Source organism: Nomascus leucogenys, chromosome 17, assembly GCF_006542625.1.
Source record: "Nomascus leucogenys isolate Asia chromosome 17, Asia_NLE_v1, whole genome shotgun sequence".
Taxonomy (NCBI): domain Eukaryota; kingdom Metazoa; phylum Chordata; class Mammalia; order Primates; family Hylobatidae; genus Nomascus; species Nomascus leucogenys.
In genome coordinates this window covers 77,683,533-77,701,653 of record NC_044397.1, presented here as the reverse complement: position 1 = coordinate 77,701,653, position 18,121 = coordinate 77,683,533, and the positions used below count along the sequence as shown (strand labels likewise).

Genomic DNA, 18,121 nt, shown 5'->3' with positions numbered 1-18,121 from the left:
GGCCCAGCCTCCCAGGTAGCTGGGATTACAGATGTGCGCCACCACGCCCAGCTAATTTTTGTGTTTTTCGTAGAGACTGGGTTTCACCATATTGGCCAGGCTGGTCTTGAACTCCTGACCTCGTGATCCACCCACCTCAGCCTCCCAAAGTGCTGGGATTACAGGCATGAGCCACCGCACCTGGCTGGGGTCTTTACTTTAAAAAAGATAGTCAACAGTGAACATTATTTGAAATCTTATTAAATGTTAAACACTTTTTTCTGAATTAAAGATTTCCTGATTTAAACGCTGATTCATTCTCCTGCTAAGGATCTTGCTGTAGCGTCAAAGCTCCCTGATGCCACGCTTCAAATGAAGCTTAGTTCTAGAATGACTCCTTTTCAGATAAGTGGACAATAAGTTATGAGCAAAGGTTTAGCCTGGTTCATCTCACTGCGGTCTTGGTGAAACCACTATTTCCTTTTTAATGTAATATTCTGTGAATAAAATCAAGATTAGAACAATGCTTGCAATTAAAGGGATAACTCAGTACTAATAAGATAATTAGAAAATGAAGTATCAGCCCCAGCTGCAAGGAACTATGGGGATGTGAGTATTTTGAGTAGGACACATTGCTGCTCTAGGTAAAATGATGTTTCTGAAATGGAAGGTGAAAAGGGAGTAATAACTAGTAGGCTGCTAGCTGTGCTTGCCACAGAGATACTCACAGAGCCACTCAGAACAATTCTGGGACACTAACCTAAGACTTCTAGCCACACATCCCATGAGTTTTGAGCTACAGAGGAGTTATTATGCCCACTTTTCCAGATAAGCCTGAAACCAAGTCAATAAGACAGTTCTGTTTTAGAATTGTTCAACACAGGTAGTGAAAGATAAAGTAATAGCTTCACAGAGCACATGGAATTTTACTGAACCAAATCATGTAGATGTATTTATGGCTGAATTTACCTTCTATCTTCAGTAGGCTTTTAAAAGCCAAGTCTCTGGAAGCAAATTCTTTCCAGATACAAGTATCCTAAGATAGTTGTATCCATGTCAAGAAATGTTTATTCTATGACGGGTGCGATGGCTCACACCTGTAATCCCAGCAGTTTGGCAAAAGTATCACTTGAGCCCAGGAGTTCAAAACTAGCCCAGGCAATGTAGCAAGACCTCATCTGTACAAAAAAATTTAAAAACTAGGCAGCTTGAGTGGCCAAGGCAAGATGGGTCAAAGTCAAGAGTGGTGGTCATGGTCTTGGAGCTGGCAAGAAGGATGATAGGACAAGAAAAAGAAATATGAACCTCCTATACCAGCTAGAGTAAGGAAGAAGAATACAAAGGGACCAGATGCTGCCAGCAAACTGCCACTGATGACACCTCGCACTCAGTGCCGGTTAAAATTATTGAAAGTTAGAGAGAATTAAAGACTGTCTTCTCATGAAGGAAGAATTCATTAGAAATCAGGAACGAATGAAACTATTAGAAGGAAAGCAAGAGGAGGAAAGATCAAAAGTGGATGATCTGAGGGGACCCTGATGTCAGTAAGAACCTTGGAAGAGATTATTGATGACAATCATGCCATCATGTCTACATCTGTGGGCTGAGGGTACTACGTCAGCATTCTTTCATTCGTAGACAAGGATCTGCTGGAACCTGGCTGCTCGGTCCTGCTCAACCACAAGGTGCATGCTGTGATATGGGTGCTGATGGATGACATGGATTCCCTAGACACAATGATGAAGGTGGAAAAGACCCCCCAGGAGACCTATGTTGATATTGGGGGGTTGGACAGCCAAATTCAGGAAATTAAGGAAATCATTCTGAATATTATGAAGAGATGGGTATAAAGCCCCCTAAGGGGGTCATTCACTATGGTCCACCTGGCACAGGTAAAACCTTGTTAGCCAAAGCAGTAGCAAACCACACCTTAGCCACTTTCTTGCAAGTGATCAGCTCTGAATTTATTCAGAAATACCTACATGATGGGCCCAAACTCATATGGGAATTGTTTCTAGTTGCTGAAAAACATGCACCTTCCATCATGTTTATTGATGAAATTGATGCTTTTGGGACAAAAAGATGTGACTCAAATTCTGGTAGTGAGGGAGAAATTCAGCGAATAATGTTGGAAATGTTGAACCAGTCGGATGGATTTGATTCAAGGGGAGATGCGAAAGTTATCATATCCACAAGCCAAATAGAAACTTTGGATCTAGCACTTACCAGACCAGGCTACATTGACAGGAAGCTCGAGTTCCCCCTGCCTGATGAAAAGACTAAGAAGCACACCTTTCAGATGCACACAAGCAGTATGACACTGGCCAATTATGTAACCCTGGAACGACTTGACACTTGACATCAAGGCAATCTGCACAGAAGCTAGTCTGATGGCCTTAAAAGAACATGGAATGAAAGTAACAAATGAAAACTTCAAAAAATCTCAAGAAAATGTTCTTTATAAAGAACAGGAAGACACCCCCAAGGGGCTCTGTCTCTAGTGAACCACAGTTGCCATCAGGAAAATGGCTGGGTGATTTCCCAAGCCCTCAAAGGGATGAGGTTGGGGGAGTTGCCCAGAGGAATTCGTGTTCCAGTTTATTTTTATTAGCAACACATCCTGTGAGTCTTTTGGAGTATGATGTGTAAGACGTCCATTGGGCCGCCTTCGCCTGTCGGTCACTGTGCAACACTCTGCTTCCCAATAAAGTGTGCTTTTTCTTTCTCTCTCTCTACACACACACACGAACTAAAAACCAGAAACGTTTGTTCTAGAACCAGTAGTTTTTCATATAAGCAATTGCTAAGCTGAAAAATATGCCTTGCCTAACAAACATCAGGTAGGAAAAAATAAACCTATTTATTTAATTCAACAGATTTTTGTTTTGGTGTGACTTAGTTCCATAGGTTTGTGTATAGCAATGACTTTAATCTTCTAAGACATCATTGATGTAATGCACTTCAAATATGTGTTGATGCCCAAATTATCTATAAATCTAAATTTCTATGAGTTTTTCTTAGGCTTTTATCTTCCCATTCCAATTTGAAAGTAAAGGCATTCTCCGGCTAATATTCACAACCTTAACCCAACTCTAGGTTGAAGAACTTGTTAATTCGTCATAACTTTCCCATTCTTCACCTTCTGTCTCCATTTATCACATCCATCCACTCACACTAACCTATGGATTGGGTGAAGTTTAGAAGCATAAAGGAGATATTATTTGGAACAAGGTGTTGTTTTATTGCAGTCTTACCCTTTCCTGCTCTTTTCTTCAAGTGAGTGACTAATTCCTCGGAATTTCTAAGATTGGGTTTAAAACTACACTGTCTCTAGGCTGTACCTATTATTGAGTGAGATAACTACCCTTGCAGAGGTGCATAGATATGTTTTGATGGTAAAGCACATTCATTTGCAACCACTGCTGCACAGAATGAAGGAAATGCAACTGCTATCCTCCTGGGAGAAGCCACTTAGGCAAGAAAATAAATAAGAGGATTTTGATTATATTTGGAACTCTTAAGCTTGTGCTCAGGGAGGCTCCATCTTTAAACTCTTGTCGTTTCATGTTTACACAAAAATTATAATGGAAAAAATAGGCTCATAGTTCTCTGTACAAGCATTGCACGTTGTAAAAACGTATCCATGTTTTATTGGGGTAATACCAGCCACAATTTGCACATGTTATTGCATCTTATTGTATGAGACAACAAATGAAAAGGGCTCAGCATGGTCTCTGGCACAGTGTGGACCAGGAGAAATGTCCTTTTTCTTCCATTCTCCCTCTTTTGCATGTATCTTATTGCCCGTACTTCTTGTTAGAAGTTATTCTGAAGAGAATGCAGAATTCCAGGTATCTGAGCCAGATACAGATGTCAGAGCCAATGAATGTAGCACTCTGCCATTGGACAAATTCTCCTACTTCCCACTATTTTCTGTGCACATCATGTCTCTTCATTGGTGAGTGCAAAGAATCCATGTTCAAACTGCCTGCTCTTCCCCTACCTGCCACAGCAAACAGAGTATCGGTCTAGTTGGGGGAGAGATGTGCACATGGATAATAACAATATTATTATTACTAAATAACATTATTTAATAATAATACTGTGTGCCAGGCACCAGGTGCAAATACTGTAATAACTGTTACTACTATATTTATTGAGCACTTATATGCCAAACATTGTGCTAATTGTTTTTACACATGGCAGAGAATTATTCACTAAATGGGCCCAAAGAAGTAGGCTTTAATCTAGAAACTTCTTAATTTTCTCCTTCAAACACAGTCTATCAGAAATTGGACAATATTAGATGCCTATCTCTCCCGGTCACTTTCAGTTATTAAAACAGTCCTGGCCAGGCTTTGTGGCTCATGCCTGTAATCCCACCACTTTGGGAGGCTGAGGCATGAGGATTACTTGAGCCCAGGAGTTTGAGGCTGCAGTGAGCTAAGATCATAGTACTGCACTCCAGCCTGGATGGCAGAATGATACCCAGCCTCTACAAATAAAAATAAAACAGTCCTAATCGCAGACATGATAAGGTCCAATTCATCCTAAAACAAAACTTCAGACTCGTATCCAGTTTAGATCTGCCTGAGTCCCTGACTGCTTCCCAGTTGCCATCTGTAATCCCCATGAAGACCAGCTGTGCCTGACTTCCATGAGCCACTCCTATACCTGTTTAATAGTCTCCTGTCTTTATCTGAGCAAGCTGGCAACCTTACAACCCACTAGTCAATCCCTGACTAGAAGAAGACGGACAGTACATTCTCAGCAGAGATTTTGAAAAAAAGACACTTTGGCTATTGCCACCTCAACCCTGGCCACCACCTTGTAATTCTGTCAGGAATTAGCTGCCTTTCTCTGCCTTTCCACCTTGATCAGTTCATGTGTTGTGGTTTCATGATTTTTAACTAATATCTTTATTTGTGTAAAGACACCAGGCACAGTGGTGCATGCCTGTAGTCCCAGCTACTTGCGAGGCTGAGGCAGAAGGATCGCTTGGGCCTGGGAGTTTGAGTCTGCAGTGAGCTGTGATCTCACCACTGCAATCCAGCCTAAGGACAGAGCAAGATCTTGTCTCATAAATAAATAAATATCTTATATATATAGGGGGTGGGTTGCAGGAAGGTATTTTAGAAAAGGCTTTGTCATAGATCCTGAGGGAGGTTTCTGCCTTCTCCCCTCCAGTGAGGTAGGGCCCCCATTGGGCTACCTGGTAAACTTAATATGTAAGCCCTATGAAGTGCGGTGAAGCTCTAGCCTCCTCTTGGAAAGTCTACTAGGGCCATGCTTGCTGTATCCCTTTGTGAATCTGGAGGGATGTTTCTTGTTCCACTCTTTCAAATATGGAGTTCCTTTCCCCCCATGTCTCCATTTGGAAGTTCAGTCAAAACCTAAGACAACAGGTTATGTCCCCCTGTACATAATACGATGTGTTACGTAAACATTGGCTATAATCCTCACAACAGCCTTCTGAGGGAGAGAATAAGATCTTTGCTTTATAAATGAGGAAGTGTAGGGAGACTAAATATCTTGTTCTACATCACATATTTAGTGATGCTAATACAGGATTAAAACCCAGGCCGATCTGATTCTGAAGCCTATCCTTTCCACCACATCCTGGCGGAGAAGAAGGCAAAAAAAAAGTTGCAAAAGGTTAGTGCAAAAGTAATTGTGGTTTTTGCAATTACTTTTTTTAAAAAATGACCAAAACTGTCATTACTTTTACACCTACTTAATAGCTCAGTGTGAGCAGGGTCCTCGGGGGCAACCGGCAATGTCTGTGCTCTGTGGACAGGGTGCTCCTGGCCAGCTGGCGTGGAGGGAGTCCATGGGGGATGGTAGGAGACGGGTCTGCAGAGGTAAGGTCTGGCCAGACCATGGAGGACCTTGGATGTGGGAGGTGCGTGTAAAAATGGTGGGGAAGTTGGACTCTGCCACAGGTAACTGGGGGTCATTCAAGTTTTGAGCAAGTAAAGGACTCCTTCATCTCTGCTTCAGAGATTGTCCAGGTGGCAAAGTGGAAGCAAGTAGGAGGGGAGCAAGGTTGCAAGTGGAAGCGGATTGCAGATCCTGAGTGGATGCAGTAAGAGTCCAAGTAGGCAGTGAGGCAGTGCAGGGATAGGGATAGGGATAGGGATAGGGATGGGGAAGGAAGGACTGGGCTAGGAGAAAAACCAGTGGCCTCCAGTGCCCACTAGTTCTTCCCAGACACAGACAAAATTGAGGCAGGAACAGGAAACGAGTGTGGGTGCTAATAGTGTGGGTGCCCCAGATAAAACAGTCCTAAGGGCATCTTCAGCTAACCCAGCCCAGCTGGCACACAGGGCGACAGAGAGGTGCTGAGATCTACATAGGCGAGTTCAATACTCAGTCAAACGCATTCCTGCAGCATTAGATGGCCACAGCCCCCGACATGTGTTTTTAATGGATTCCCAGGCTGCTAACAGTTAACATTGTTAATGACCTGTGGAGAGTTCAGATCCCTGGATAAGGGCTACCTGCAAATCTTGGTTATTACTTTTAAAGTATGCAAAGTGAACCTGAGCTGGTTCTTTTCTTCTTCCTTTAAAAAATGTAGATTCTAGAGTCTTAAGGGTGTGGGGTGGTGTGTGTGTATGTGTGTGTGTGTGTGTGTAGTCATGTCTGTATCATCTCTCGCATTGACAGACCACTTTCTCTGCCTGAGTCAGGTCACCTTGCTTAGGCTGAGAAACTTCATGTCAAGCATGAAGCTTTTCACTCTAAATCAGTTTTTACTTCTAAATTAGTTCCACAAAACAGCATCCATTAGTCAATACCCTGTTCAATCATGAAGGCTTTTAAGCTGGAAGAGCTTGAGTGCAAGTGTCTGACGTGGGCTTCCAGATCTGCATCCCTAATCCCTGGAGGCCCTTCATCCTCTGCCCTTTCTTGCCCTTCTAGCCTCATCTCTTCCCTCTCAAGGGCTCCCTGTTTCTCAGCCTTTCACCCAACATGCTTCTTCACACCCTAGGGCCATGGCACGTTTTGTTCTTTCTGCCTGTGCCCTTCAAGTGCAACACCATGTGCTCCATCCTTTCCTCACCCAGCCCCAGCTCACCTTTAATGCTTGGTGCAGGTGACACCTCATCCAGGAAGCTCACCCTCACCTGCTGCTCTGTGTTTTCATCTTCTGTGTTCACACAGTTTTGTCGCAACACTTTCACACTATATTTAAAAAGTATATTTCCCTTGATTATAAAAGTCACACTTGTAGAAAATGTGGGAAATAAAAAAAAAACTTAAAAAAATACATATAAATTGACTACTTGGGGGTTATAAGCACTGTTAACATTTTGATGAATTTCTTTCCAGTATTTTTTCCATCTATATATTTGTAAAACTTTCATACTCAGAAAAGAAAAAAAATAAATGCTGTAAAAAGACAAGGGGAACCTTGACTGAGGAAAAAGTTCAGTGCATTTATTGTTTCTAGGTGACTGGCAACTTAAAAAATTGCTTAGTTTAAAAATCAAATTACAAGGGATTTTTTGGCACCAGCATAACAAAAGTGTGTGCTGGAAAATGAGTGCTTACACAAACAGTTGGTGTCCTCTTTTTTTTATGTAGCATTTTGTCATGTCCTAAGACTTCTTTGAAAATGTGTTTTTACTCCATAACCCTCTGTTTTCTGATTCTCATTATATCGTCCTGTTTGTTTACCTTTTGGTAGCCCCTATCGGACTGTAAGCTTCTTTCTTTCAGGCAGGGCCTGTGATCTTACCGTTTTTTAATTCAATCCCTAACCCATTCTGATGGAGTGGGAGTAGGCATGTAACAAACAGAATGCATTACCTGAGATTACCAGATTACCTGAGTCTTCCTGAATTGCTTACTTACACAACCCCTATTTGTTCTCTACGCTGAGAGGTGTCGAGACTATACCAGCATCCACAGGTCTGGTGGGTGCCACAGGCCTGCACCACCCACATGCCCCTTAAGGGATGAAGGGCCACTCTACAGCTGCAGGGACTGCTGCCAGCAGGAAGCCCTCAGAGATTGCCTCGCCCAACGCGGAGCCGCTTCATCCAAGGTCACCCCCTTTCCCGGGGTGGCCTGCTGCATCCAATGACTGGTCCATGGAGGTATAATGTCCTGGCCCCTGTTCCCCAACTGGGACAACTCTGAAAAGTTCTGCTTCAGAACTCTCCTTAGCATCTACCAAGGTTGCCATTGAGACCACACAGCAGCTGGACTCCCCCCACTGCCCGATCCTGCTTCCCTCTCCTCCCTTCCCTTGGGTGTCATCCCAAGAGCACCCCCCCACAAAGCTCCTGCAAATTCATCTTTGCCTCAGAGCCTGCTTCCTGGGTAGCCCAGCCTGCAACAGTAGGCATCTAAACAATGCCCAGACACACCCCTAACTTGAAGTGACTTACAAGCCAGCTGTGTCATGTGCTTCCAGGTTGTAGATTGTGAGTTCCTTGAACAGTGACCATGTCTTATCCCTTTCACAGTGCTGGGCCTCACTACAGTCCATGGAGCACAGAACATGGCCAAGCACGTCCCATGTCGAGAGGGTAACAGTGAATGGGGAGGGAATAAGAGAACAGTTCCCAGGGAGCATCAGCTGGGTGCTAATGGCTGTTGGGATACAAGGCGAGAATGACGAACAGGTGGTTTCTGAGTCTCAAGCCTGAGAGACTGAGAGAAAGTGACTGCTGGAGTGAGAAGTTAATATTGTGGAAAATTTGTTTGATATTAGATTGGTGTGAAAGTGTTACATTTGAAGCACCACAATCTTCAAGGGGAACTGTCCTGTAGGTGGTAGTTGAGGCAGAACCAGGTCTTGTGTACAGAACGATTTAGAAATAACGTTGAGGCACTATGGATTCCCACAGGGGTGATATTAGAAGCTGTGAGAATAAGGACAGGTTCAGAGGGTTTCTGTTTGTTTTTCTTTTCTTTTCTTTTTAAGTTTAGACATAGCAGAGAAGAAAATCCACCGAATGATAGCTGGACTTGAAGTGCAACATCAGCTCTTCCTTGGGTCTCCAGCCTGCTGGTCTGCTCTGCAGGTTTTGGACTTGCCAGCCTTCATGAGCCAATTCCGTATAATCTCTCTCATTCTCTCCATATGCATATACATAGCAAGAATGACAAATAGGTGGTTTCCAAGTTTCATATATATGTGGAGAGAGAGAGAGATAACCAATAGGGTGTGTGTGTGTGTGTGTGTGTGTGTGTGTGTGTGTGTTTCTCTGGAGAGTCCTGACCAATACAAATTTTGACTAAAATCTGAGTAAGACATTTGATTAAGGAAAAAGCAGCAGCATTGAAAGGAAGGAGAAGTCAAATGTTTTACAAAGAGATTTACTATGGTGCAGTGTCTTCAGGGGCAAAAAGAAGCAGGTTTCAATTTTGATTTCCTTCTGTTTCTTTGGCTCAAGCTGCACATTGAGTTAGCTATCCTATGATGCAGGCTTTGTAGAGGACACAGAAACAATGCAAGGAGCAGGGGGAAGCTTCTGGAATAGCGATTGATATCCTCAGAGAGTAAGAAAAATCAGATACTAGAAGGAAGGAAGATCCAGCAAACAAGACAAAGCTCTTGGAAATTAAATCCATGATGACAGAAATTTTAAATGTAATAAACGAATTAGGAGTAATTGAGTAACTCTCACAGTAAATAGAATAAATAGTCAAAGAAATTGAGAAGAGAAAATTGGAGAATCAATTCAGAAGGTCTAATTTCTGAAAGACAGGACAGATAAAATGGACCAAGGAATTATCAAAAAATTATACAAAAAATTTCCCTGACGGATGTGATATTTCAGATTGAATGGGCTTAAAAACCTGGCATAATTAATGAAAATGACTAATAACAAAGCATTTCATAATGATATTTCAGAGTTCTGAGGATAAAGAAAAGATCCTGAGAGCTCTGACAGGGAGAGAGAGAACCAGTCACAGGTAAAATAAATATGGGATCAGACTTCTCAATAGCAATACCAGAAGTCAGAAGACAGGCCGGGCATGGTGGCTCATGCCTGCAATCCGAGCACTTTTGCAGGCCAAGGCGGGAAGATGAATTCAGCCCAGGAGTTTCACACCAACCTAGGCAGCATAATAGGACCCCATCTCTACAAAAGTAAAAATAAAAAAAAAAATTAACTGGGTGTAGTGGCACATGCCTGTCATCCCAGCTACTTGGGAGGCTGAGGTGGGAAGATTGCTCAAGCCCAGGAGATAGAGGCTGCAGTGAGCTGTGATCACACCACTGCACTCCAGCCTGAATGACAGAGTGAGACCCTGCCTGAAAATAATAATAATTAATAATAATAATAATAATAATGTTAGAAGATAATGGAATAATGCCTTTGAGATCCTAAAGGAAAATAATTTCCAAACCAGGATCTTATACTCTGCTAAGCTTTCAATCGAGGATGAGGGGGTTAAGACAAGGTCTCAAAATGTACCTTCCATATATCACTTTCTGAGAAGTCACTAGAAGATGTGCTCCACCAAAGCAAGACTGTTGTCAAGAAAGAGAAAGATGTGAGATTAACAACAACAACAATAAAAATAAAAATAAACAAAAGCCAGAGGATTTTCCACAGAAGAGCGGGAAAAGAGTTTCAAGGATGACGGGGCAGAGGAATATAAGAAAGCTGAATTCTGATCTTTCGTAGCAGGAAGTCAGTAGGTGATATCTGTAAGTGAAAAATAAAGAGAAAACAGTATAATATTGTTAATTAGAAATATGAAGGTATATATCAGGAGGAACGGCTAAAGAGATGAAAGGAATTTCCTTTGGGAAACAGGAATTGGGGGAGGGGTTGAGTTGGGAAAGGATTGCTGTTTTTCTTCATAAGTCCTGTAGTATTATTTGACTTTTAAACTAAGCACATTTATTGCCTTCATACAAATTAAAATAGGCAAAAGACTATTAATATGCCAAAAATAATTTGTAAATTGTGAGTAAAAATAGACCCCTTGCCCACACTACTAGAAGTGGTCTTTCAGGGGAGAAAGCACGACCCTCTGATTTGTCTCTCTTCTTCTGCAAATGGTTTTTAAGCAAATTCTTGGGAACCCATCAATCTGCCAATTAGAAGAAAATGCAAGAGTAACAGCAGGAATCATGACTGCAAGGAAACAGTTACCATCCCATAAAATTATTGCCTTTACCAAATTAGAATAAACCTGTCAAGACAATGTTTAACTATCTTTATGTAAAAATCAAAACGGTCTGACTTCAACTGTCAAACAGAGTCTTCGAACTTGTCTGTAACAAAGTGCTCCCTTAGTAAGTCGTATAGTTCAAGTTGCGTTTGTAATTTGGGGAAATGGAGCTGCCTGGCCCATGAATCCAGCAAGCTTGACTTTTCCATGGCTGCTGTTCCTGTAGAACGACTGGCTCATTTAGTTGGCTGGGCAGTTGCAGCAGGCTGGGTGGGTGTTGCGCCTGCCGGAAAACTATGAAATAAAATATCATTGGACCTACCTCACTGATCAATAACATAAAAGAAAAAAAATCTAGCTCCTCTATTTGGACAAAAGGCAATTTTCTGTGGCTTCTCACATTTGCTAGAACTTTACAAATATGTATCACAAACTACCAGATGAGACAAATCGGTACAATACTAGTTATTTTTATGTGCTGCCTCATCCTTTATACAAAGTATCTCAGATCACTTTAAAGTGAGAGGTCAGAATGGAAAGTGTGATTTACAGCGCCTAAGGGACCAAGGCGAAGGCTGCAGAATAGGCAAATGGCCCACTAAGGATTCTGGGAAAGGAAGGCAGGCTAGGAGTCAGATGCAAACCTCACTGCAGCCCCTTCCAGAGACCAGGGAGACAAGTGTAGTGGGCGTCACAGCTTCAGTTTTGCAGTTGTGGAGCTCATTATGAAAGGATGATCAAACTAGAAGATAAATGAACATTAACAAAAGTTGAACTGCTTCTAAAATTATCTGCTTGATCATTTCTTTTTAAAAAAACAACTGCTTTTTAAAAACCTCCTGGATTCAAGCAATCCTCTTACCTTACCCGCCGCCCCCCACCCCATCCCCCAGGGAGTAGCTGGGACCACAGGTGCATGCCCCAACACCTGGCTAAGTGTTTGATCTTTAGTAAAGATGAAGTCTCACTATGTTGCCCGGGCTGATCTTGAACTCCTGAGCTCAAGGGCTCTCCCACTTCGGCCTCCCAAAGTGCTGGGATTACAGGTGTGAGCCACCACACCTGGCTTGATATTTTTTAGTGTATTTACAGAGTTGTGCAATCACTACAATTTTAGAACATTTTTATCCCCCAACCCCATACCCCTTAGTAGTCACCCTTTCTCTTTCTACACCCCCATTCCCCTACACACACACACACACGCACGCACGCACATGCATGCACACACGTACATGCCCATGCAGTTCCAGGAAACCACTATTTCTGTCTCTGAACATTTCATATCAACAAAATCATACCATATATATTCTTCTGTGACATTTCTTTCACACTGCACTGTGTTTTCAAGGTCCATCATGGTGCAGCATTATCAGCATCTACTCCTCTTTCTGGTGGAATAACCTTCCATTGTATGTACGTACCACATTTTGTTTACCCATTTCTCCATCCATGGACATTTGGGTTGTTCCCACCTTTGAGTTGTATCAATAATGATGCCATGAACATTTGTGTACAAGTTTCTGTGCAGACACTTGCTTTCAATTCTCTCTGTTATAGACCTAGAAGAGGAATTGCTGGGTCATATGATATATCTATTCTTAACATTTTGAGGAACTGCCAAATTATTTTCCAAAGTGGCTGCACCACTTTACATTTTCATCACTGGTGTATGAGGGTTCTGATTTTTCCACATCTCCATCTGGAAATTGTTATTATCCATCTTTTTTTTATAGCCACCCTGACTGGTGTGAGGTGGTATCTCATTGTCCCAATAATTTCTCATCTTTAATGATGCTCCTATGCTGTCATATTATGCAGATTTTAATATCCAACAACCGTTTTGTTAAAATCCCAAAATGGAAAGAAAAGATCAATAAAGAACTCTTGAACTTTGGTGCACCATTCAAAGTTGTCCATGGATCCCAATGCTTGGGAAAAATGTTTATTTGAAGGTATAATCGTGGATACTGAATAAACCACATATTATTACTATTCAGCAGCAGCTATTGAGAACATATTGGCCACCAAATGGCTATTCTAAGTGTCTTAGAGGAAATTAAAAACACACAGGCTCCTTACTGCCAAGCACTTGCAAAATTCTGGTACTCATAATGATGGCAATAATACTGTTTACATGCACCTTTACAGATTATATAGGGCTTTGAAATTTTAATTCTGATTTCTGTTCCTGGGGCCGAGAGTTTCAGCAGCCACGTCATTCAGACCCTAACGTTGTTGTATTATAGGGGACTGGGAGGGTTTGGCAGGCTGAAAAATGATGACCCTCCCAGGTAATTGCCTCTGACTGCCCTGACCTGCCCACAGAATCTGGTCTTCAGCTTTGTTAGTTTTCAAAGAGGTGCCAGGATTCAGGGGGCCCCCATCCTTGTTAAACCCCCCAGAGACTGACTAGTAAGCCAGGCTGGCTATATACGAGCACACTCTGCCCAGAGAATCAAGAGAGTCTGGCTGACATTCTGTGCATTCTATCTTCAGAGGGAAAGTCTCCTGGGAGGCCCCGAGAATTAAAGAAAAGTGGGTTGGATGGTTCGCAGGGCCAAGTGACTGAGCTAAGAGCCCCTGATAGACACAGGTCCGCTCCAAGGCTGTAACCACCAAACAGACATGAGGATGAATATTGACAGCTGGGAACCCCCCTCCCCACAAAACAGTGCTGAAATTCTCTCACAAACTCATCTTTACACTCTTCCAAAATGCTGAATCGGTCACCAGAGCTTCCACTATTACTTCACCTAATGACCGGCTTAGAAGCCCAACACCTGGTAGGTACTCAACAAGTAAATGGATGAGTTGGTGAATTAAATTTCAAAATTACCTTCATTTGCTACACATTTAGATAAGATTCTGGAGCCATTCTCCTCTTAGGAGTCAGTCGCACATTATTTCTCAGGATGTTATCTCCTGGGAAGATTTCCAAAGAATCATTCATTAGATCACTTTTCACTTATTTACTCACTATTCATCTAACAAACATTTCCTGAGGGCCTACTACATACAAGGCTCAACAGCACATGTAATGGGGCTTTTAAAAAATTACATATATAAATATACAAAGAAAAAAAGGCATATCAAAATAAAGGACAAAAGACATACCAAAATGTTAACAGTGGTGGGATCATTCATCATTTTTCTTTCCTTCTTTTTGCTTATTTGCATTTTCTACAGTGCCCATGTCTTGTTTATTTGAAGTGTTTTAAAAGCATTCAAGATGCATCTTGCCCTCAAAAAACATGGATAGAGTGAGTGGGCAGGAAATGGGACAAGACAAGCTAAAAAATGACAACTCTGACAAGTGCAGACCGTGATCATTTCCCTAAGAGGCTTAAATGCCGTCAGGGTTAAGAGGAAATTGTGATGACCCTGACAGATCAGGGACCAGGTCACAGAGGTGCCATCCTTGAAGGACAGGAGGGTTTCTCCAGGGAGCAGGACCTCAGAGAATGGGAAGCATAAAGGTGGCGAGACAACAAGAAGTCTTCATATTTTCTATTTTCTCTTCATTGAGACTATCTCAGTGACCTTGCTTGCTATTCACAAGGCTCTGGCTCTCTAACCTCCTACCCCAACAAGGCAAAGGATCAGGGCTTACCAGAAGGTGGGGATGCTGGGGGAGGGCAGAGTGGCAGAGGGAACATCTCTGATGGGACACGCTGGGGGAGCCCCACGACGCAGGAGCACAATGATGAGAGCCAAGAAGGATGGGAAGCCTGAGAAGGAAGTCCAGTCACATCATGATTCCATGGGCAGGAGAAGTAGCTGGGTACAAAGAGGCAAACTGGAGGGCCCAGTGCCCAGATAGGCCCCAACAGAGTGGGACCAACCTGGAGGCATTTATTAAAAGCCTTTGCCAGCTGGGTGCAGTGGCTCATGCCTGTAATCCCAGTGCTTTGGGAGGCCAAGGCTGGAGAATCCCTTGAGACCAGGAGTTTGAGACCAGTCTAGACAACATAGTGAGACCCCCATCTCTATTAAAAAAATTGAAAAAACTAGCCAGGCATGGTGGCACATACCTGTGGTCCCAGCTACTTGGGAAGCTGAGGTGGGAGGATCACTTGAGCTCAGTGGTTTGAGACTGCAGTGAGCTATGATACACCACTGCACTACATACAGCCTGGGTGACAGAGTGAGACCCTATCTCAAAAAAAAAAAAAAAAAAACCACCAAAAGCCTTTGCCATCTCATCACCACCTATAAGAAGGTGGCCAAAGTGTGGCAATCAATGTTGTTCTCAATATAGCTTTACCCTGTGCTGCCCACTCCTCTGCTGCCCTTCTCCTGGCATGGGTCCCTCTCCCATATGCTCTGCAAAGCCTTCCCTGATGCCCCCCGGGCAGAATTGACTCCCTTTTGCATGTGTTTCCTCACCCCTTGCTTTATACCATCATTGCCCTCATCATTGTCTAGCATGCTGTATATAAAGTTATGTACATTTTAGTTCCTCAGATTGTGAGATCATTGAAGGCAGGGTCTCTGTCTCATTCATCTTTCTATCAACAGTGCCAAAGTGGGCAATCCAAGTCAAAACATTCAAAAGGGAGGGAGGGAGGAAGGGAGGGAGGGAAGGATGGAAGGAAGGAAGGAAGGAAGGAAGGAAGGAAGGAAGGAAGGAAGGAAGGAAGGAAGGAGTAAATGAATTTAAGGGAAATACCAGATTTGTTTAGAAAAATACTTGTTTAGGAAAATATTGTCTTGGATAAATGTCATGACTAAGAGTTCATCTCAACATGAAATCAGAATAATTAGCAAATTGTGCTTATGTTTACACTTTTGTTCTCAAGAGAGATTATTTACATATGCACTCCTGCTTTGATTAGAGCTCTTTTTGATTAATTCATACAGGATATAGAAGTATTATGTCAATGAAGAATGCAATAAAAACAAAAGAGAAATTAAAAAATGAAATGCTTTTATTTACCAATGGTCATCAATAGCAATGAGCTAGAAGTGCAAAGAAATGCACAGTTCCTGAACCTAATTACTTTCCATAATAGTAAGATACATTAAAAGAGGGCGAAGGGCTGGGCCTTTAGGTGATTTTCTTTTTTTTTCTTTTTTTTTTTTTTTTGAGACGGAGTCTCGCTCTGTCGCCCAGGCTGGAGTGCAGTGGCGCGATCTCGGCTCACTGCAAGCTCCGCCTCCCAGGTTCACACCATTCTCCTGCCTCAGCCTCCCCAGTAGCTGGGACTACAGGCACCCGCCACTACGCCCGGCTAATTTGTGTGTGTGTGTGTGTGTGTGTGTGTGTGTGTGTGTGTGTTTAGTAGAGACGGGGTTTCACCATGTTAGCCAGGATGGTCTCGATCTCCTGACCTCGTGATCTGCCCGCCTTGGCCTCTCAAAGTGCTGGGATTACAGGCATGAGCCACTGCGCCCGGCCTAGGTGATTTTCTAAGAAATGTAATGCACTAGTACATTTGCAGAACAACTGGGCAACATCAGAGATACCCTTTGTGGTACATTATGTCCTCAGAAGGGAATTGATCTGCCTGTAATGAATTAAAGATGGCTGCAAATTCTCTACCACTGCTCTCATGGAGAGGCAGAGTCTATACTCTTTCACCTTGAATCTGGGCTGGCCCTGTGACTTGTTTCATCCAATGAAAAGTAGCAGAAGTCACACTGCATAACTTCTGAGGCTGAGCCTTGAGAGATCTGCAGTCTCTGCTTTTATGTGCTGGAAATGTTCCCTCTTAGAATCCAGACACCATGCTACGAGAGGCTGCATGGAGGGGTCCTCCTAAGGTGGTCTGGTCAACAGCACTGAGCTTACAGCCAATAGCCAGTGCCCACTGCCAGCCATGTCAGTGATCCAGCTTTGACATTCCAGCCCAGTGAAGCCTCCAAATGACTATAGACTCAGCCAACACCAACATGAAGCAGAAGAACCACCTAGTGGAGCACAGTCAACCCACAGAATTGCGAAATACAGCAAATGGCTGCTGTTATTTTAAACCACTATGCTTCAGGTTGTTTGTTACGCAGCAATAGATAACTGAAACAACCCCTGCTTTGTATTTACTGGAAAGTAAGAACAATTTGAAATTCTACTCATCTCTAGGAATAGCAAAGTAGGACAGAAATAAGGCTTTCTGTCTCCCAGGCAATTCCTAGGAGAAATAGCTTAGTTGGCTGTAGAAGAATTAATAAGAACAATGCAGTAAAGTAAGTAAGACAAACTGTGCTAAGTCAGCAGTGTCACTGGCAAAGTGTGCAAAAACTTATCGCGCCATTAAGGCACGCAATCCAATTACTACAATATGTACCAAGTGAAATGATAAAGTTGATGGGAAGAGTATATAAAATCAGTGGCTGTAAAGAGCATGGTAGAATCAATAAAGTTTATGAAAATGGAATTAGTTGTGCATGAACATGGGTAACAAATGCACATGTTCTATATTTAGGAAATAAAGACAGAGCCCTATGTGGTCTGAGGCTACGTTCAGAATAAAGGGTTAACAAATACTCATCTACTCCCTGATTTATTTTGATCACATCTAAGACTATTGGGTTTATTCTAATTTTTTAGGCTTTCCTTTTGCCTGTGTAGCTTCTGCCTCCAACCCAGTGGACTCCTACTTTTCAAGGTCCAGTGAACACTACCTCTGTGAAGCCTTCTTTATTTCTCCTCCCAGTAATTAGTCATGTGCCTCACTGTGTTCCAATGATACTTTTTACGAGTTGTTGTAATAGCACTTATCAGTTCTGTTTCAAATTCTGTTTACATGAGCTCACTGGGGATGGGACCAAGCCTTATTGAGTTTGGTGTCCCCTGTCATGAGTAAGACATGGTTCCAGGCAAGTAGAAAAGTCTACATTGTGAGTGCTTAGCATTCAAATAGATAGATGAATGGATACATGGATAGATGGATACAAAGAAGATTAAATGGATGAGTGTGTGAATCCCCACTAAACTGTGACTTATGAAGTATCCTAAGAGCTGGAAAGATAGGAAAGAAGAGTTATGTGGTATCTTGAG

At 42.6% G+C, this 18,121-nt stretch overlaps 1 pseudogene; it reads left to right on the top strand.

Annotated features, from left to right (window-relative positions):
• The first annotated feature begins 1,218 nt into the window (after positions 1–1,218).
• Positions 1,219–2,480, top strand: LOC100599034 (annotated as a pseudogene).
• The last annotated feature ends 15,641 nt before the right edge of the window (positions 2,481–18,121 follow it).